Source organism: Alligator mississippiensis, chromosome 3 (genome assembly GCF_030867095.1).
Source record: "Alligator mississippiensis isolate rAllMis1 chromosome 3, rAllMis1, whole genome shotgun sequence".
Taxonomy (NCBI): domain Eukaryota; kingdom Metazoa; phylum Chordata; order Crocodylia; family Alligatoridae; genus Alligator; species Alligator mississippiensis.
Genome location: NC_081826.1, coordinates 284,351,762 through 284,374,420, shown reverse-complemented (window position 1 = coordinate 284,374,420; position 22,659 = coordinate 284,351,762).

Below are 22,659 nucleotides of genomic sequence, written 5' to 3'. Positions count from 1 at the left end.
CAGCACCTTTCTTAAGACAAACAACGAGGTGATCACAAGGTCCTACTTTCATGGATCCTTTTGAACGGACCGGTGCAACATTCTCTTTAACATCCCATTTAATCTTCCGACTAAGCCATTAGTCTGCAGATGGTATATTGAGGTACAAAGCTGTTCTATACCTAATACTTGACACAAGGTCTGCATCACCCCGACATAAAGTTTGTACCTTGATCCGTAAGGATCTCATGAGGAATACCTACCCTGGATATCCATTCAACAGCTCCTTCACAATGTATAGAGCTGTAGCTGCCCTAAGCGGTACGGCATCCAGATACCAGGTGGCATAGTCTACTATTACCAAGATAAAATGGTACCCGGTACTGTTTTTGAGCAAAGGCCCTACCATATCCAGCATAATGTGATCAAAAGGAGTTCAATAACTGGCATCACCTGAAGTGGGGCCCATGGGGGTGAGGCTCATTAACCTTCTGACACTCAGCACAGGAGGCACACCTGTGAGCCACCTCTTCATGTAGCCCAGGCCAGAAAAGCTAATGCACTATTTTTGCTATAGTTTTATCCTGATCCAAATAACCGACCTCCAGCGTTGCATGTGCCAGGTGCCACATCATTTTCCGAAATGGTGTGGGTACCAATAACTGTTCTACCTCCTCCCTCACTACCCAACCTTTCTTTACCCCGTATAATAATCCATCTTTTACCTCATATTGCAGGTCACATGTACTTAGTTCAGATCTCATTTCCTCTCCTTCTGTCCAGCCTACTTCCTGTTCCCAAATTTTAGAAAATTATTCTTCTTCCTGCACTTCTCTAAACTGGGACCCATTAACTACCCCTTCTAACTCTAGTAGGTCACCCACCTCTCCAGATGGGCCTTCACTTGCTTCTCCCAGCCATCCATCAATACTAGGGCACCCTTTAAGTTCCCACTCTGTGGCCTTAACTTGTTCTAAAACATTGTAAAGTGGGGGGCCAATCCTGGCCAATTATCATTTCAGAGGCCAAACAGGGAGCTAGTCTGATCTTCATCTGTCCTTGATGGTAAGCCACTTTCATATAAACAAAACCTCTTTCATACTGAGCCAACTCCCTGTGGATACATTGCATTCAAATTGGTTTAGTCAAATGGATTGTTGCCCAAGTAACTAAGTTAGCCCATACCAACTTTTGCAAGAACCCAGTGTCTAATGTTGCTCAGATGGACTTCCCTCTAACCCGTGCTGTCACCACAGGTTCATCCCATACTGGGATCTCATCTCCACACCTGAAACTGAAGTCCATGTTAAATCATAGAATCATAGAAGTAGGGTCAGAAGGGACCTTGTAGATCTTCAAGTCAGACCCCCTGCCTGGGCAGGAGAAAAACTGGGCTCAAGTGACCCCAGCCAGGTAGGCATCAAGCAGCTTCTTAAAGACCCCCAGGGTAGGAGCCAGCACCACTTCCCTTGGAAGTTGGTTCCAGATCCTAGCCGCCCTAACTGTGAAGTAGTTCTTACGGATGTCTAATTTAAACCTACTCTCCAACAACTTGTGGCCATTATTCCTTCTTATCCTGAGGGGCGCCTGGGGAAACAAGGTCTCCCCCAAACCCTTCTGGTCCCCCCTAGTGAGTTTATAGACAGCCACAAGGTCCCCCCTCAGCCTTCTCTTGTGAAGGCTGAACAGGTTCAAGTCCCGTAGTCTCTCATTGTAGGGTCTGCCCTGCTGTCCCTGGATCATGCGGGTGACCCTCCCCTGGACCCTCTCAATGTTGTCCACATCCCTCTTGAAGTGGGGTGCCCAGAACTGGACACAGTACTCCAGCTGTGGCCTGACCAGTGTCGTGTAGAGGGGGAGGATCACCTCCTTGGCCCTACTTGACATGCACCTATGGATGCACAATAGGGTCCGGTTAGCCCTGACGACTGTGACCTCGCATTGTCGGCCCATGTTCATCTTGGAGTTAACGATGACTCCAAGATCCCTCTCTGCCTCCGTGCTCTCAAGAAGGCAGTTTCCCATCTTATAAGTGCGTTGACAGTTACTACTGCCCAAGTGCAGCACCCTGCACTTGTCCGTATTTAAACGCATCCTGTTTTTGTTAGTCCACCTTTGAAACCTATCCAGGTCTTTCTGCAGTCTTTCCCTCCCTACTAGCGTGCCCACCTCACCCCACATTTTGGTATCATCAGCAAATTTGAACAGGTTGCTTTTCACCTCGTCATCCAAATCGCTGATAAAGAAATTGAACAGTGCAGGCCCAAGGACCGAGTCCTGGGGGACTCCGCTGCCCACTACCCCCCAGGTTGAATATGACCCGTCCACCACCACCCTCTGAGTATGACCCTTCAGCCAATTAGCAATCCATCTGACCGTTTAGGCATCGATGCCACAGTCACCTAGTTTTTTAATGAGGATGGGGTGGTCGACAGTGTCAAAGGCCTTGCTGAAGTCTAGAAAGACTACATCCACGGCGACACCTGCATCCAATGCTTTTGTGACCTGATCGTAAAAGGCAATCAGGTTGGTCTGACCTGACCTGCCCCTAATGAAACCGTGCTGGTTGCCCTTGAGCATCATCCCCATCGCAGATGTGCTCCTTGATGATCTTCTCAAAGAGTTTCCCCAGGATTGAGGTAAGACTGATGGGCCTATAGTTGCCCGGGTCCTCCCTCCTCCCTTTTGTAAAGATGGTGACCACATTGGCTATCTTCCAATCATCTGGCACCTGGCCCAAGCACCACGAGTGCTCGTAAAGCTGCATGAAGGGCCAAGGGCCCAATGTTTACATTGGGCAGTGATATTCGGCACCATGTACCAGATGTACCTAATTAGCACACATTGGAACAGACTTGATTAAATGAGGCTGCTGGAGCAAACTAATCACCTCCACAGGTCCTTTCTTTAGGTGAGCTTCAACAGGTTCTAGTTCATCGGGCCTTTCTTTAGGTGAGCACATCACCCCTCCGTGACTCCACTGCTCACTCAAATTTAGTGGACACTCTCAAGTAATATGGCTTGCTCTGCCACACCAGTAACAAACTGGCTCTCTTGCTCCTGGGCAGGTTGGTTTTCATCCTGGTGGCCACTAGTCCTTGAGCTCTTACTGATTTGCTTTCAAGCACAGTCACCCTTGGAAGCTGCAAGGGATTCCTCCAGCCTCAGAGCATCCTTACAATGCTGAGGAAAGTGGCATCTGACCCATTTTTGTGTTTTCCTCTGAATCACACAAAAATTGTTCAAGCAAAATTTGATCAGCTAGGCCATCTCATTCATAGCTCTTTGGGGACAACCACTTGTTCATCAGATCCCTGAGCAACTGTAACAATATTTGAGGCCTCTTTTCCTCCCAACTTTTCTTTACTTGGTAGTGCACCAATCGTAGTGCTCTGGTGTAATCTCTAATTTGTACAAAATGGTGGCCTTTACCTTTTTGTGATTGCAGGCCTCCTCCCATGATAGGGCCCTATAGGCCACCTGGGACTTTTCATTCACTAGAGCACCTAGCTGATTGGCCCACTAGGCTCTCTCTACAGCTCTACTTGTAAAGCCGTACATTCAAAAACCTTGATGTAAGCTTTGGCATCATCATCTTTGGTCATCTTAGGCATTTTAAAGAATGACAAATTATGCCTCATCTATTCTTGTTGCTGGATGGCCTGTTGTTGCTGTACTTCTAGTACTTTACTGATACCTGCAGGGTTTGACCCAATATGTCACCTTGAGAAATCACGTCTACTTCTATCCCCAACTCTCCTTCCACAGCTGGGTCTGTGATTAGGTTTCCAGTCAGTGCACCAGATTGCCTGACTCGACTCTGCTACTGAGATCTGGCATTCCCATCCGCTAAGCGCAAGTTCGTAGGGCTGGACAGCTTGGATTATGTTCGCTAGTATTAATAGGACATACCCTCCGTCTTTCCTGCCATGTCTTGATCTCATTAACAAGAGGCGAGGATCCTGGATTCATAATGCTTGCCCACACAAATGTCCTGGGTCACTGGTCCTCAGGACTCTGCATCCCCTTACACCCCATCCTTATGCAAACCAGATCTGACACCATTGCCAGGCTTTTGGCTATCTGGTGGAAAGATGGTATTATCAGCAAGCTGGCCGGGCTCAAGCCTCTCTCGAGGGAGTATCTCATCTTCCTGTCCTGTCCATCATTATGTCTGGCTGAACGTGTCATTGGGGCCTGTACTCTGCACCAAACATGTGGGTTCTTTTTCACTCTCACGCAGCTGGGAGTTATCAGGCCACTTCTCCAGACCCTGCATCTAACTATAAGTTCTGTGTCTTCTCAGTCCCAGTGGTTAGGGTCTCTACCCCTTAATCACAGTCTCTGGGGCTTTTACTACAGTGCCCAGCAGGGCTAATCTAGCCAGACTTCAATTCTACTTGTCTACACTTAACAACATTACAGTCAATACAAAGCCCTGGATTCTCTCTTCCCAGAACAAACTCACAATTGAAGCTTGCGTAGCTTCCCTGGGGCAGGCAATATTCCTCTGGGTTCTACATGGTGTGTTGCTCCCTTCACTTCATCAGGAGTTTGGGTCTCATAGGCTAGAGGCTCTTCTGAGCATCTACTCAGGTATGCAGGCTCTCCCCTATTCACTTTGCCCCTGCTAAGCCAAGCTCCATTCGGGCTTCACGCTTCTACCACCATGGTCCCGGGTCTCCCTCTTCTCTTCTGCTGGTATGGGGCACACTTTTATGATGTCAGCCCCTGCACACTGGCCTATCCGCAGTTGGCATGAGCTGGTGAAATGGGGCAGATGCGGTGCCTGAAGCTCTCCAGTCCACACCGCTGTCGACCCTAGAGGTGAGTGCCAGGGTCCAGGAGGTTTACAGGTATTCCATCCCCATCCTGAGGGCCTGGTTGGGGGGATTTTCAGGGCCCTCACTGCCCTGAGGCCACTTGCCTGGGGACTCCCCACTACCACAGTAAGGGTAGTGGGGAGATCCGGGACCCAGGACATGAAGAAATCATAATTAGAAACAAAACTACTTGTGGGATTTAATATATTTTATTTCACTTTGGTCTATTCTGGATATTGCCTGTCTCTTCAGCCTTAGAGAGTGGATGCACCTTAGGAAGCTAAACAACACCCTTGGATTGTAAAGTGCCCCTTTGTAACTGGGACAGACAAGCCTCAGAATCCTCTCTGCTCTAGGACTCTCCGGATAACTTTATTCTTTCCTTTTTAGTTGTCAAATGGAGTGGAGTTCCTGGAGTTTTGACACCTTGTAAAGACATTCCAGTGGATTCTAGCACACTCAGGCAGATGGTGTGAAAGGGATACAGGGAAGAAACTGTAGACTTCTGCCAGATTTTCATGTATTCTAGGTAACATGGTGTTTCAGGGAAGAAAAGGGAACTGATATCATTGTTACAGCTTGCTTTCTGTGCCAAACCACCAGGATCTTGCCAAAGATAGCAAAGTCCTTAAGATGTCTATTAAAAGCTTCAGATATTATGGTAATACATAAGAACTAGTCCTTTGTGGGGCTACATACCATAATGAAAGTCATTATTCAATGCTACTGTAAAATAGGCAATCATTTTCAAGGAATTGCACATGTCCTCAACATGACATCTTGACTTCTTTGCATTGTAGAGTATGCTAGATGTCTCTACTCTTCATAGTCCCCAGGGTTGGAGCTGCCTTTTATGACTGCTGAAAGCTAGAGGCAGGAGGACTGTTGGGAAAAAAAAAAAGAATTCAAATTTGTAGAGAGATCAAATACATTTTTTAAGACTGAACTGAATTATGGGCAGAACTGTGAGAAGTATATTTAGCTGATCCAGGTTATTTTGTATGCATATGCACATGAAAATGACAAGATAGAAAAAGGACCATTCAGAGAAATAAATAATATTCAGTATCTGCTAATACAGCCATATTACTAAAATGTTATATGTTTACATGGGGCAGTGATATTGGGCACATAAACACACCCTGGACATCTGCTCTGATGTGTGTTAATTAGTACATGTTGGAAAAGACTTGATTAATCTAGTCTGCTGGAGCGTGCTAATTACCATGCTCCAGCAGCCTCCTTGTCACTTGTATTCAGCATTCCTATGCTTCAAAATTTCGGCAGGGGCACTTTAAGTAAAGCTCATTCAACAAGCTTTAAAGTGCTCCTGCTGCCATTTTGAACCATGGGATGCTGAATACATGAGATGCTGTGGGATACTTCATTAGAGTGGCTTTTGGAGTCATGGGGGGCTGCAGGGGGACTGCAGGTGCCCCCCCAGACCCAGGAGGCACCAGTCACCGAGCCGGGAGGGCGATGTGATGTGGGTGCCCCAGCATGCTCATGGTGCTCGGGTCAGGTTCTGGAGGATTGGAAGAGGGCTAACATCATCCCAATCTTTAAGAAGGGGAAGAAGGAGACCCGGGGAACTATAGATCAGTCAGCCTTACCTCTATCCCTGGGAATATCCTAGAAAAAATTATCAAGGAGCACATCTGTGGGAACCCACTGGCTAATGTGATGCGGAGGGGTAATCAACATGGGTTTTACCAGGCAGGTCCTGCCTGACTAACCTAGTTTCCTTTTATGACAAGGCCACCAATTGTTTAGATGTAGGAGTTGAGGTGGATGTGATCTATTTGGACTTCAAGGAGGCCTTTGACAAGGTATCCCATACTATCGTTATAAATAAAGGGAGGGGATTTGCCTTGGATGATTACACAGTAGACTGGGTAGCAAATTGATTCAAGGGTCGCAGTCAGAGGGTGGTAGTGGATGGGTCGGTGTCAACCTGGAAAGATGTGGGCAGTGGAGTCCCTCAGGGCTCAGTTCTGGGGCTGGTGCTGTTCAACATCTTCATCAGTGATCTGGATGAGGGGGTGGGAAGCACCCTGTCCAAATGTGTGGACAACACAAAATTATGGGGTGCAGCTAACATCCTGGAGAGGAGGAACCAGATCCAGGCTGACCTAGACAGGCTGGGGAAGTGGGAAGAGAGCAACAGGATATAATTCAATAAGGACAAGTGCAAGATGCTGCATCTAGGGAGGAAGAACTGCCATCATACCTACAAACTGAGGGGCGACCTTCTCAGCTCCACTGAGGCAGAAAAAGATCCTGGAGTCACTGTTGGCTCCTGGATGAACATGAGTCGCCAATGTGATGAAGCAGTTGGCAGAGCCAATCACACCTTGTCGTGCATCAGTAGGTGCTTCACAAACAGGTCCAGGGAAGTGATTCTCCTCCTCTAGGGTCAGACCACAGCTGGAGTACTGTGTCCAGTTCTGGATGCTGCAGTTCAAGTGGATTGCAGACAACCTGGAGAGGGTCCAAAGAAGAGCCACTCACCTGATTAGAGGCCGGCAGGGAAAGCCCTACGAGGAAAGGCTAAGGGACCATAACCTCTTCAGCCTCTCCAAGAGAAGGCTGAGAGGGGACCTTGTGGCGGTGTACAAATTCATAAGGAGAGAGCAACATGAAGTAGGCGATGATCTGTTCAGCAGGGCACCCCCTGGAACGACAAGGAACAATGGCCATAAGCTACTAGAGAGAAGGTTTAGGCTGGACATTAGGAGAAAGCTCTTCATGGTCAGGGTTGCCAGAATCTGGAATGGGCTCCGAAGGGAGGTGGTGCTCACCTCATCCTTGGGGGTCTTCAAGAGGAGACTGGACAGGCACCTGGCTGGGATCACATGACCCCAGGGTTGGTGACTCTTCTCTTGCTGCCAGGGGCAGGGGGTCAGACTAGATGGCCCACTGAGGTCCCTTCTGACTCTATGAATCTATGAATCATGGGAGCCTTTCTATTGATTTAAACTGGCAGTAGATTTGGCCTTAGGTGGCTAGTGGGAACATACACAGACTAGTTTCCATTCCCACTCTCTAATCACTCAATAAAAAAATTGCAATAGTCAAGAGCTCCTTAATGTGTGGCATGAAAGAACCAGAAAAATAATAGGAAACTTGTATTTTAGAATCTACTGCTCAAATATGTTTTGGATCTTTTTTAGGGGATGTGGTTTCTCCATATACTTCTTCAGCCACCATTTCAGATAAACTGTATCATTCATCATTATATTTACACAAAGCTCTCACTAGAGTCACAAAGATAACTCTATAATAAACTAAAAACACAAATTAAATATGCTCCAGTGTTCAATGAGGCATTAGAAGTTATGATACAATCTATTTACTGTTGCAACCAGGGTCTATTCTTAGATTAAAAACTGACTGAAAAATTAGGAGTTTTACAACTCAAAACAAAACTTGCTATCATCTAAAATAGTTCACAGCTCAAAGCCTAAATTACAAATTCCTCTTCTGGTGAGGAATTGTCATCTCCTTCAGGACAGAGGAGCCATTCTTTTTATCTGTTTGTACAATACTGGATATTCTCTCTCTCCCTACCACCCTTTCTATATTATTCTCTGAAAAATACTGCATAGACAAGTTTATAGGAGATGCTACTGTGCAGTTGTTACTGCACATTTATTTAGTACTTGTATTAGAAAGTACTAAATAAATGCACAGTAACCAGAGTTACTGTGCAGTAGCACCAATGAACGTCTTTTAGGTGATGCTACTACACAGTAGCCTAACAATACTGTGCAGTAGCATATTAGCACTGTCTGTGCTGTGATTTTTCAGCTACTGTGCAGTTAGTGTCTCATGTAGATGCGCCCTATCATCTGCTTCATCCTCAGAAAAAAGAAAGAAAAAAACTCCTCGACTTCTCCTGTCTCTCCAGCTACCAACACATCTGACTTTTTCACTTCAACTCTTTAACCAATGAAATTTATATTTACAACCTAAAATGTCTCCAGCTTCAGTCTTCTCCAACATTGTGTCCAAATCTATGTACCTCTTTGTCCAGAATAATTCATAAGTGCAGATGGGTGGAAAACAGTTTTGCACAAAAAAAAACAACTTGATGTCTCAAAATATTTTTCAACCAAATCAAGATGAAAATTAAAAACATTTAAAAATTTCACAAACTGAAGGGCTTTTTCAAATGCCTCAGTTCAGCCAATGTTTCAGGGGTGTACTGATGAAGGGACTTTGATTCCAAAAGCTTGCAGAAAAGGACAATTTTCTTACCATTTTCCAGTTGGTCTAATAAAAAGTATCATTTTGGAACCAAGAGTTCTAGTTTTTTGTATGTCAGTTCAGCCAAAATATTTACTTCAATCATTTAAAAATGTTTAATTTCAATTAGCAATTTTCAATGCTTTACAATAATTAGCTAAAATATCTAAATCAAAATCATGTTAAACCAGTCAGAAAAAAATAAAACGTTATAATCTCAAAACCTTCCCCCCCCCGCAGATATGTTGAAATCAAGAAATTTATTAAAACTGACTTTTGTATCTTCCTTCCCTTTCTCATGTCCCTGCCCTCTCTGACAGCTGAATGTGTAATTACTTCTTTTTGTGTCTTCTCCATTGTTTCCTTTATTCATGGAATGCCTTCTTGTTGATCAAATCCCTCCTCAAGATCCATTTCTTCTGCCAACTAATAATGGATAAATCAAGGAGAATTACTACTTGAGCACATTTATATAGGCTAGGTAAGAGAATATGATGAAGGGCCTTCACCCTGCAAGCAAGCTACATTTAGACATGCACTTGAACCCAGGCAGAGGTAGGGGGTCTATCTTTGGAGATCAGCTAGAAAGATAATTGTATTTTCCTTCATCATCTTCATGTAAGCTTTCCATCTTATGAAATCCTCTAGACAGGACTGGTGTCTTCCTGAGTGCTTAAATAGCACTTTCTGTATTGTTGCTACCAAAATATAAAAAGATCATCATTATTATTACTAAAAACCATTACTGGTAATGTATTAGGTACCTGGATGCAACTGTGATGGAGGTACTCATAATACTCAGATTTCTTTATGTTCTATTAAATAACAATTAAATAACATTAAACAACAATAATCTGTGTCACCAGTTCAAACTTGGCCAAGGCTGGCAGTCACAAAATTGTTACCATCTGTTCAGTGGCCTGTGATCTCAGTTCAATTTCTAGAGGTCAGGTATTCACATCACAAAACCTGCCACCACAAATGGCACAGTCATTGGTTGTCTTGGCAGAGGGACAATGAGAATAAACTCTCTCTCAGGCCTAGCTGGTCTGTTTCTACACTGATAAGAGAGCGTTCAATGATGCTGTCTGTTACATATGTGTTCTTGTGAACGAGAGCACATACATGTTCTTGTGAATGAGAGCACTCAAAGCCATCACCACTACACTTTTCATCTGTAAATTCACCTAAAGATAGAGTTAAGTGGGGCCCTGCTAGAGCGATGGACCTATATTGGTATACGAGGGTGGCACCAGCCTTTTTCTGATGGGAGCGGGGAGGGCTAGACACACAACGGGGGGGGGGGGGGGGGCTGCACTATAAGTCATCTGACCAAACATACTTATTCATTTTTTAATAAAACCCACTTAAGGCACAGTACCTCTGGTGGTGGGAGTATGGAGGGCTCAGCTGTGAGGTCAGCGGCGGTGGCCTGGGGGGGGACACAGGGAGCTTGCACAGGGGTGGTACTGGGGGGGAGGGGCAAAGGCAAATTTTGTGAAGGCTAACAGACTCCCCAAGCACCCCCCACCCCACCAGTGCCACCCTTACTGGTATAGATCCAGTAAAGGATTTAAAGCCTGAACGCCCAGAGTGCATGGGGAGAGACAAATGCCAAAACCATGAGAGCAAGTGGAGAGATGCCTAAAACTACCCAATATGAAATAGTGAGGATAGTGTATCTGAAAACACACCCCTTGTTGCAGGTTACATACTTTTGTCCACTTCAGATCCCTTCTTGATGGGATCTGCCTGCCTAATCATCACCTTCTATAGAATGGGAATGAACTTACTCTGTTGCAATCTCCACCTGTGATACAATTGCCTAGCAGTTAGAGCACTCATTGGGAGCCAAACCTGCTACTACTCTTTATTCAATGATTGCTTAATGTAAACTATAGAAATAATTCTGAGAGTAGGGCCAAAAACACAGGTTTTCCCCACACCATCAAGCTCAGTGCCATAGCTACTAGGGCTGTGCGAAGCTTTGGTAGCTGATTCAATTTGTAGGAGGTTTGGCCTGATTCAACAACCAAATCTCCTAATCCCAATTGAATCAGGAGACCAATTAAAAGCTTGGGAGAGGGGGGAAGGGAGGGGCATGGGGGAGGGAGAGACTGGGACTGGTGTTGGGGCTGGGACAAACTGGCCAGCCAGGGTGGGGGATATGGGATGCGGGCACGCTCGGAGCATGGGCTATGCGCAGCAGTGCTCAGAGCAGTGCTTGGAGCTTGGGCTATGCCCTGCTGCTGCTTACCTAGCTGGGGCGGGGGGGTGTGATGCAGATATGGCTCACTCCGGGTAGAAGGGGGCAAGCGGCAGCAGGGCATATCCCCCACTCCCAGTGCCACCATGCCTGCATCCCATGGCCCCCCCGACCCCTCCCCAAGTCCTGTGACCCCTGCCCTGGCTGGGCAAGCGGCAGCAGGGCAGAGCCCCCACTCCCAGTGCTGATGCGGGCGCAGCAGTGCTGGGAGGGGGGGCTCTGCCCTGCTGCCGCTTGCCTCCTTCTTCCCAGAGTGAGCTGTGCCTGCAACCTGGCCCCCCTGCCCTGTCTGGGCAAGTGGCAGCGGGGCATAGCCCCCACTCCCAGCACTGCCGCCCCTGCATCCTGTACCCCCCCCCACTCCCCTCACTGAGTCCCATGCCCCCCACCCCAACTGGGCAGCTTGTGCCAGCCCCAATCCCCCTCCCCCCCAACTCCAGCAGACTTACCAGTTGTGTCCAGCATGGTGAGGACTGTTGCCTGTTTAGTTTATGGCCAAATTTCATAGATTTCATAGACATTAGGGCTGGAAGGGACCTCGGAAGATCATCGAGTCCAGCCCCCCGCCCAAAGGGCAGGACGTCAGCTGGGGTCATAGGATCCCAGCAAGATAAGCATCCAGTTTCATCTTGAAGGTGTTCAATGAAGGCGCTTGAACAACCTCCAGTGGCAGGCTGTTCCAGACCTTGGGGGCTCGGACAGTAAAGAAATTCTTCCTTATGTCCAGCCTGAAACGATCTTGTAGTAGTTTGTGACCATTCGTCCTCGTCATCCCTTGGGGCGCTCTGGTGAACAAACATTCCCCCAGATACTGGTGGTCACCCCTGATAAACTTGTAGGTGGCCATCAGATCACCCCTGAGCCTGCGCTTTTCCAGGCTAAAGAGCCCCAGGGCTCTCAGCCTGTCATCGTAGGGTCTGCTTCCCTGACCCCTGATCATGCGCGTGGCTCTTCTCTGGACTCTCTCAAGCTTCTCCACATCCTTTTTGAATTGTGGAGCCCAAAACTGGACGCAGTACTCCAGCTGCGGCCTCACTAAGGCCAAGTACAGGGGGAGAATGACGTCCAGGGATTTGCTTGAGAAGCATCTATGGATGCAAGCCAGCGTCTTGGTCGCTTTACTAGCCGCAGCATCGCATTGCAGGCTCATGTTCATCTTGTGGTCAATGATGACCCCCAAGTCTCTTTCTTCCATAGTGCTAACCAACATAGCACTGCTGAGCCTATAAGGATGCTGCGGGGTTTTTTTCCCCAAGGTGGAGAACCTTGCATTTATCGGCGTTGAACACCATCAGATTCTCATCCGCCCACTTGCTGAGCCTGTCCAGGTCAGCCTGGATCATCCTCCTGTCTTCTGGTGTGGATGCTTTGCCCCAAAGTTTGGTGTCATCGGCGAACTTGGCCAGACCACTTCTGACTCCAGTGTCCACATCGTTAATGAAGATGTTGAACAGTATGGGTCCAAGGACAGAGCCCTGGGGGACCCCACTGGTCACAGGACACCACGATGAGTGACTTCCATCAATTACTACCCTCTGGGTCCGACCCCGGAGCCAATTTTCCAGCCAGTGGATCGTGGGGGACCCAAGGCGACAATTGGCCAGTTTCTCCAAGAGACGATCATGGGACACCAGATCGAAGGCTTTTTTGAAGTCAAGATATATGACATCAATCTCATCTCCCTTGTCCAGGTGATAGGTCACCTGGTCGTAGAAGGAAATGAGATTGGTCAAGCAAGACCTACCCGCAACAAACCCGTGCTGGCTATCCCTTAAGATGTTGGCGTCGGCCAGTCCGTTAAGGATGGCCTCCTTAATAAACTTTTCTAAGATCTTCCCCAGGATAGAAGTCAGGCTGATGGGCCTACAGTTAGCCGGATCCACTTTCCTCCCTTTCTTGAAGATAGGCACCACGTTGGCCTTCTTCCAGTCTTCGGGCACTACAACAGAGCGCCAAGAGTTTTCAAAGATCCGCTCTAGAGTCTGGGCTATGATGCTCGCCAGCTCCTTGAGTACCCTGGGGTGAAGATTGTCAGGGCCGGCTGACTTGAAGGTATCCAGCTTCTCAAGATGTTCCTTCACAAAGTCAGCATTAATGGAGGGCAGGGGATCACCCTCACCCGGACTTCCCGGCCCTGTAGCAGGCACAGGCGTCCCATGGGGCTGATGAAAGACCGACGCAAAGTACCTATTTAATAGGTTGGCTTTTTCCTGGGCGTCAGTTGTCAGTTACCCCATCTGGTTCAGCAGGGGTCCAACGTTGCCCCTGCTTTTCCTCCGGCTCCCCACATATCTGAAAAAGGACTTTTTATTGTCCTTGATGCTCAAAGCTAGCTGGAGTTCAGTTGCATCCTTGGCTTTCCTGGTCTGCTCCCTACAGGACCGGACCAGTGCAGAATAATCCTCCTTGGAGGTGACTCCCATCCTCCATCCTTTGTAGGCCTTTCTTTTTAGCCTCAGGAGGTCTGCTAGGTCCCTGGAGAGCCAGGGGGGCTGCTGTCCCCTCTTGCTGCCTTTCCTCCGAGATGGAATAGACTTAGTTTGTGCATTGAGGATCGCTCCCTTGAGGAGCAACCACTCTTCTTGAACTCCCCTCTCCCTGCGGTCACAGTCCCTTAGGGCCTCACTGACAAGCCTCCTGAGCTTGTCAAAGTCGGCTTTCCTGAAGTCAAGGACTTGCGTGTTGCTGACTGACTTGCCAGCTTTTTGGCAGATGGTGAAGGTGATCAGCTCGTGGTCGCTGTCACCCAGCTTCCCATCAATCACTAGGTCGCCGACTAGGTCCTCCCCAGTAGCCAGCACCAGGTCGAGCAGCGCTTTGCCTCTCGTTGGCCCATAGACTTCTTGAGTCAGGTACAGGTCATCCACGCATGAGAGGAAGCTCTGCGACCGCTCAGATTTTGCTGAGCGATCCTCCCACGAGATGTCTGGGTAATTGAAGTCACCCATGACAACCATGGTCCTAGAGCAAGCTGCCTCAAAATCTCCAAAGCAGTGCCGAATCTTCGGATCTGATTCGGCCAAATTGAATCAGGACAGTGATTCAAATCTCCAAATCAAATCACTGGCACTCCGAAGCAAATACTTGCTACTTTGCACAGGCCTAACAACTACTAGGGAACAGTCTCATTCTCTTCCTAGTTCTTATTCTTTCTGGTCTAATAACCACTGAATTATTTCTCGGCACAATGGCCCACGTTCAATGGAAGGGGTATAAAGTACCCTCATACAAAATAAACTGTAGCCTATAGGCCTAACCTATAGGCTACACTCCAATGGAAGATGCAAGATGTGAGCTTGGACCTCCTGAGCCAGACCCCCCCCCCCCCCCCCGAAACCTGAGTCCCAAACTTTCTGGTAAGTGTATTAACTATTAGGCGATTGTCTAAAAAATAGGAAGCAACAGTACCAGAACCAATACCATTTTAAAGAAACTGGATGTAACTGCATTTTGTGAGAGTGTCACTGCTTTGTGTGTGTGTGTATGTGTGTGCGTGTGTGTGTGTGTGTGCATGTGTGTGTGCATGTAGCATGCTCAAACCATGCCTACCAAACTAGACCCATAGGCAGGGGAGTTGGAAATTATTCCACCCAGTGTCTGGATTCTGACCCTCACAAGAATCTGGCCTAGTGGTAGATGCCTAAATACTAGGCTGAAGAGGATGTATACACACACACACACACACACACACACACACACACACACACACACACACACACCAGCACACATTCACACACATTGTACTGAGTAAAATTTGGTCATGCTGGAGATTCAGGCCAGCGTTCATAATTACTGGTTGATAGAGTTGATATCTACCCTGTTAGTTTAGCAACATATGTCTAATATACATATACACACATGTGCACATGCACTGGGCTATATCTCCATATGAACAACTAGTACTCAATACATCTGAGGACCATGAAGAAAAAGTATATTATGCTGTACATGGCCCCCCCACCCAAGCTTGGGACTAACCATTGCAACATAGAGCTGCCTTAGGGTTGTTGTAGGTTGCATTACTGATAACAGGCTCCATGCGACTGTTGTGACAACTGAGGACTTTAACAGCAGTGATCTGGCACACCTCCATGCAATATTCCTGGCTAGGCACTCTTCATGTTCAAATATCCCTGCTCTCCAAAAGACATTCCACTTTTCCAGTAAAATTACTTTCCTCTGTCCAAAGAAGCACAAAGTAGGTCAAATGGAAGCTCATTCTTTATTTAGGCTTCATACACACATTCAAATAATCTAGGAGAATTTTCCCAGGTTTGTTCTCCTGGTAGAGAAAGTTACCTAGACCACATGTACAGACTTTCAAATGATGAGGCCCTGAAGAGTGAAGAGATTGCAGTGCTAACAGTGTGTACCCAGGAGGGTGCCTTGGGCACACATCTTGGGACCTTCCCATGGTCACCCTGTGTTTTCTTGCAGCAAATGTGGGGATTGTGGCACCTTTTCGCAGGGGTGCACTGCCAAGTTCAGGGGGTGAATGTGCACCAGCATGCACCCCCTATGTGTCGCCAATGCTCTCCTAGGAGAAACTGAATGTCTATGTGAAGCTTTAGTTACCCCATCACCAAAAACATTAAGATAATGTGAATTATTCATAAAATAAGATCCAACTGCAATAATACATTCTCTTTCATGAGGACTAGAAACTTTTCATTCATTATTATTTTAAGATATAATTGTGCTTTTATGTATTGATATTTACCACAGTTAAAACCACAGTTATTTTGTACAAAATAGCTATTGTTCTTATGACTTTATATTCTAAAAGACCAACTGGACCAAATAGGAGACTTAGACTGGAGACCTTAAATTTAAGTTTTGTTTGCTCTTTATGGTTTTGGTTATTTAATTCCCTGTGGGCATCAAAGAAGTGAAATTTTTAATACGTTATTTATAAAAGGTTAGGCTTACCTTGGCTTATATACCAAACCTATTACAATGATGTATATGTATTTCAATGCATCATGCACCATAGAACTTTTGCCTGATGAGACATTAGCTTTTGAGACATTCTTCATAGAGAGAGGGAGAAATTCTCCATAAAAAATGAAACAGCTAGCATTTAAAATGTGAGAATGAACAAATTTAATATTCTATGAAAGTTTTCTAAAGGAAAAAAAAATCATTTTTCCAGGGAATGTCATGCTTGTAATTTCCCTGTTTCATTGTCTGAGAACGCAGAATAGAGGCAGTGGTCTTGGTGAGTAAAATACATGTTACAAAGGTTAGAAAAAGTCACCAAGCAATTTTTATTGTCTGTTTTTCATCAAGATGCTGAAAGTTGAAAATTTCACCCAGTGTTAATAATACACTATTAGTTACACATGACTGCTTTATTGGAGTTAAACCAACATGACTCCTGCTCACTCAGTCCTAAATTTCTCTAGCGGCCAGCTATTTAAGAAAACAAAAGCCTTCATAATTTGCAATATAGGTCAGTACTTAGCTATGGGAATTTTAACACATATCAAGTGTTATTTTCAACTCTGGGCACTTGAGAAATATGCCACAGAAATATGGCTTAATATCAGTAGAAAATATTGGGAAAAGGATATGGATATTAAAAAACGTATAATTCCTAAAGGAAAAACCGCAAAACAAGCAGCTTCCTCAGGTTAAGAGGATATCACAACATGATATTGGAATGGATTTCCAGATGGTATAAACTGTCATACCTTCATTGGATCCAGACCAATGAATTTGGATTTTTTATTTTAACTCAGTGGCTAAATGCATCATTATGAATTTCCAAAAAAATGGATCCCTGGAAAAGAATTAACACCTCTCAGAATCACAGAAATCTCAAGGATCATCTGGGCTAACCCAGCCTGGGTTGGCAAGGGCAATAAGGTGCATAGTTGACAGCTTAAAGATCACAAGTTTAAGGTCGCAGCAGAAGCATTTATGGCATAGCCATCTCAACTTCCAATGAATCTCTGAATTCTGCTTAATACCCTGTCACAAGGACATGAGAAGGAAGGTCCAGTCCCTTGCAGGAATGCTACTTCTAAACCATCTCTGGGCAGTGCTTAGCTTAGCTATCAGCCTTTTGAAAACCTCCAGTGTGGGAGATTCCACAGCTTCCTGGGGCAGGCTGTCCCCCTGTCTTACTGTTCTAAAAAAAGGATTTTTTTTTTCTTAACATCTAAGCTAAATCTACTTTGTTCCAACTTCAGCCATTGCTGCACATCCTACTGTCCATGGCACGGAAGAACAGTTTTTCTCCCTCTTTATGGCAGTGTTTCAGATACTTGAAGATTACTATTATTTTCTTCTTTTACTGCCTTTCCTCCAGTCTGAATGTATCCAGTTTTCTCAAGCTTTCCTCATATAGCTTGTATTCCAACCTCGTATTAGTTGTCCACCTCTGGATCCCCCTCTAACTTTTCCACATCCTTCTTAAAAGGTGGAGCTTTAGATGAGGCCTAACGAGTAACACAGAGTAAGGCAGTCATTGCCCGTATCTTTGAATAATAATTCTACTGATGCAGCAGAAACTGCATTTGCTTTTTTGTTACTGCTTCATATTACTGCTTCATATTGAGTCCTAGGCCACCAAAATTCCTAGGTCCTGCTCAGCAATACTATTTCCCAGCCATTTGTTTCCCATGCTGTATTTGTGCTTTTGATTATTCCTCCCCTGGTGAAGCACCTTACAGTTGTCTACAATCAGCTTCATCCTTTTGCCTCTTCCCCTGCTTTCTAGTGACTTAAGATCCCTATGAATTCTACTCCTATCCTCCAAGGTGTGGGTGGATTGCAAAGTTTTGTGTCATCTCCAAATGTAATCAGGAAGCTCTGTTCCAGCATCCAACTAATTAATAAGTATTTTAAATAGCACTGGACCCAGGATATACCCCTGGGACAGACTATAAAAATCTCCTGCCATTCTGACATAGTTCCATTTATAATTATCCTTTTACTTGTTATTATTGAGTCAATTTTCTATCCACCTTGTGGTTATTTTACATACCTCACACTTCTTCAGTTTTCTTATGAGAGGGGGGACTTTATAAAAAGCTTTACTAAAGTCCAGATACACTATGTTTACTGCATTCCCTTCTTCCACCCAAGTACCAGTAGTTCTTTTGTCAAAGGAGGAAATCAAGTTAGTTTGACATGATTTGTTCTAAACAAACCCCTGCTGGCTGCTAGCGATTAGCTCACCCTCCTCCGGAGGCCTACAAATTTACTTCTTTATACTTTCCCCCACTTTTGGAAAGATCATTGGGAGCTGAAGGCATTTAGTAACTCCCAAGAAATAGATCGTCATCATTTCACAAGATCAGGCATCTAGGCTTTTTAGGAAACCTTTGCAATATGACATCTTCACTTGCAAATCCAGCATATGGAAACCTTCATACTTCATATTATTAACATTCAGATGGGATCTGGATGCAGTTGTAGCCTTTCAGTAGTAAACTTTAGGCCTTTCCCATATTTTTCCTTTTGTAATGCCAGCATTATGCCAGTGTAATGGAGTAGATAATTAGGCTGAACACATTTAATTACAGAAAGAACTGAGGGTATCTACTACTGCAGAAATTAGTTTTAAGTTAAGAGTCTGCTCATTCTCTCTTTCACTCTCTGATATACAGAAAAGTATTATTTTAAAGCTGGAACACTATAATGCTGGGAGAAGAAGACCTGGAAAATGAGATAAATATTTGCAATACAAACATTTTAAAAGTCGATTACAAAAATATCTACATTAATTCATGCCGTGATTGCACTCAAAAGTCAGAAAATGCCAAAGCTTTCCTGAGCAAAGACAGTAGGAGATGAAGTATCGCATAACATTACTTAATCTTCTGAATTGAACTGAGACTCATCCAGCACAGTTGTGATCAGCTGTAAAAGTCAGGAGATTAGACATGTTTGGATGTTCTTTTTCCAGGTGACTTGAGGCACTGTTAATGGATGCAAATTTAGCATTTGACCTTTTTATTGGCACATGTCTTTAATAGGTGCATATGAGATTAAATTACCAAAAAAGCAGTGCATGAGGAACAAGAACTTAGAAAATTAGGTTTCCCTTGGTCTCCTTGGTTTCTTTGTTCAGATTTGTTTTACAGGACAGAAATTCTTAGGCCAAGGCACTGCTAATATCAGGCAGAGTAACTCAGCTGAAAGTAATGGAGCTTTGCTGGATTTATACCAGCTGAGAATAATACCACGTGCCTTTTTTTTTTCTCTTTGTCATCTTCTTTGTCAAATTTCAAAATAAAAACAAAATAGAGTGGATGACAGTGTGAGGGCCGGGAGCGATCCAGGCCCTTTTTTGCGCCGCGCGGGCTGTGGCCAGCAGCCCGGGCACGCTGGGTCGGAGAAAGCAGGCGACACGCTAGAATTAGGCACAGACGCGTAATGGTTGATTCAAGATTGTTTACTTACACCGAAGATGGTCGCGGTGTAGGCTGGACAGTTTGCCAGGCAAAGCTCCGCTTAAATCCTCGTTTGAGGACTCCGACAGTACTCGGATCACTCCCACGGAGTTGTCGAGGCTCCGTGGATCCTTTTGCGCTCAGGGAAGAGGGATACGTCAAGGATTGCGCTCGGTGACGGGGAGAGGCTAGAGGCTGATCAGACCCCTGTTGCCTGCTTGAAATACGCTGGGTCCGATAGGCTCCACAGCGCTTAGAGATCTTCACAAGACGTGAAGTCTCCTCCTCCTGGTGTTCGTGGAGTCCTCCAACTTGGGGCGGAAACCACTTAAGCCTTTTATATGGCTAGCAAGCCAATCGTTAGCTGCCACGCGTGAATAATTTAACGCAAGCCAATAATGGGGCTCAAATTAGAATACAAATGGCAGGAACTCCTTGCAACGTGCATTTCCTAGCTGCAAAGAAGAAATGCACCCTGCAAAGAAAGCTACAAACGGCAGGAAAATAATTCAGCGGTGCCAAAGCACACGCAAAACAAAAATCACACCCTTAGGTTGTGACAGACAGAATACTTGGCAATATCTGCAGTAAACGAACAATACCACTTTAATTATGTTTTTGTCATGAAACACCTGATTCAATACCATGTTTGTCAGCTAGATGTCTTCTAACCCTTCAGAAATGCCATTTTGAGAATTGATTACTCACCTGGCAAATATGGGCCAGTCAAGCAGCCCAGTATAACCAACAAGTTCTTCTAAAATAAATAACCCTAAAAGATAACCGTATGTTGAATTCAATGAGAATTTTGTGCTGACTTCACTGAAAACCATCATGAAATTCCCTGCAGGTTGATACTTCAGTGTTGCCAACTCACTGGTACCTTGAGTCAGGATTGGCCATTACGTGTGGCTGAGTTTACTGTAAATATCAGAAAACCTGATTTCCAGCATTTATTTTCTTCTCTTCCTCACTTAATATAGTTTATAGCTGGTTCACATTAAGACAATCATTTACTCCTCATTAGCGCTGCTATTCTATAGAGCAGTGGGGCCAACTTTTTTGGCAGGTGTGCCACAAATTAGCTCTGCACCCTCCCCTAGGGCCATTCCAATCCCCTTCCCCAGCTTGATCGGCCTGTGTTCACTGCCTGATCAGCTGCTCTTCTTTCTGCTTCTTTTCCTGTGCTCCCTGCCCAATCTTTTGCTTCATGGTGTGCTTCCTGCCCTATGTGCCACTGTGTTGCTTGTTCCCTCCCCAGTCCGCCATGTACCGCACACAAAGGCTGCTCATACCACCTGTGCCACAGGTTGGTTGCCCCTGGTGTATAGAATCCCATCAAGTACGGTTATAAATCTAAGGTATATAGGGAAAATTATTTACAAAACATATATAATGCATCTAGAGGGTCTGGATTATCAGTCACTTCAATAGATTATGTTGGAAATACGTTCAACTAATCAAAAATAGCAGAGTAATTTTTACTGTGAGTTCTTTTATACGTTGTAAAATGTTTTGAATGTAAACAGAAGGTTCCTTCATGGAAAAGTAGGGAAAAAAAGAAATTATTCAGAAAATGTAATTTTCCAGAACATCTGGGACTTACCACGTAGAGAATCATGGTGGGGGGTGGGCATTATTAAATTTAAATTCATGATGACAAAATAACAAGATATTTCATTTAAGGAAAGGTATACATTTTTAAGAGGCACTTCTTTAAATAATCATGCAGCCAGGTTGCAAAGTTACTTTAGAGTTTTGGGTTCTTTTTGTTTTGTTTTTATAATTTTACTGCTGTATCTAAAGGGCCTGTATTTGAGATCTAATTCTTAAGCCGCTGTCCATTTCCACATGCAAGCAATACGCTGGCAGAATTTAGATCGGGAGGGACTGTGGAAATCAATTATGAGTCCTGAGAAGTGACCCATAACATTAACAGCTGGAATGGTGGTAGATCCTTTTAAAATACTGAGTCCATCAAACACTTAAGCAGGTATTTAGTTCCAGTGAAGTTAATAGGACTACTCATATGCTAAAGTTAAGATCACATTTAAGACCTTTGCCAGATTAGAGCCTAGGTTAGTAACAGCAGTCGCTGGCTACAATATATAAGATTCTTAGGATATCTGGAAATCAATATACTCCTCCTGTGTAAAGATCTTACCAATCCACAACATCTGATCATTTTAAATACATGATTTTATTTTAATTGCTATTTGAATGTGCTTTTCAGAATGGTCTCAATAAAATGTAAGGGATGTTGTCCAAGAGTGATGATAGAATGGGAATAAATATTCAAAGAGTGATTACATTACCTAACCAGTAATGCTTTGCAGTGAAAAACTTTGCAGCCCATACTCGAAAGGTGGAGACAGGACTCTAGAAAAAGTGGAGTGGACACACAATAGACAGCTTTACTGATGTAAGTCACTCTACTCCAAGAGAAAGTTAGTTCTCAGGAAGTGAAGGATAACTCTATGCTGCTATATGTTATACCAGCAAACCACTTATATGTTCATTCCCCTGATCAACTTCATTGTTGAAGTTGGGTGTCTTTTTACTCAATACAAACTGACACCTTCTCTACTTGGTGACAAGATGCTCTAATAGCACCAGCTTGGGAGGCCAGTCATGTGTCCATTCCTTGCTATGGAGTAAATTTTCTCTGGAGTAAATTGGGGGTAAATTATTCTGGAGTAATCATGATATGTTTGCACCCAAAGTTCCCCAGACTAAATGGATAAAGAGCTGCCTTCAGGATTGTTCAGAAATTCAGCCATAGGACAGATGGATACAAAATGGATTTCTGACTCAGAATATTTTCATTTTTTAAATTTGTTTTTGTTTTGAATTTGGATGGGCAGTCACAAATTTCAGCTTGTTTTGTGCAAGGGAAGTTCCAAAATATTTCAATTTGGAAACAATGAAACCACTTTACTGA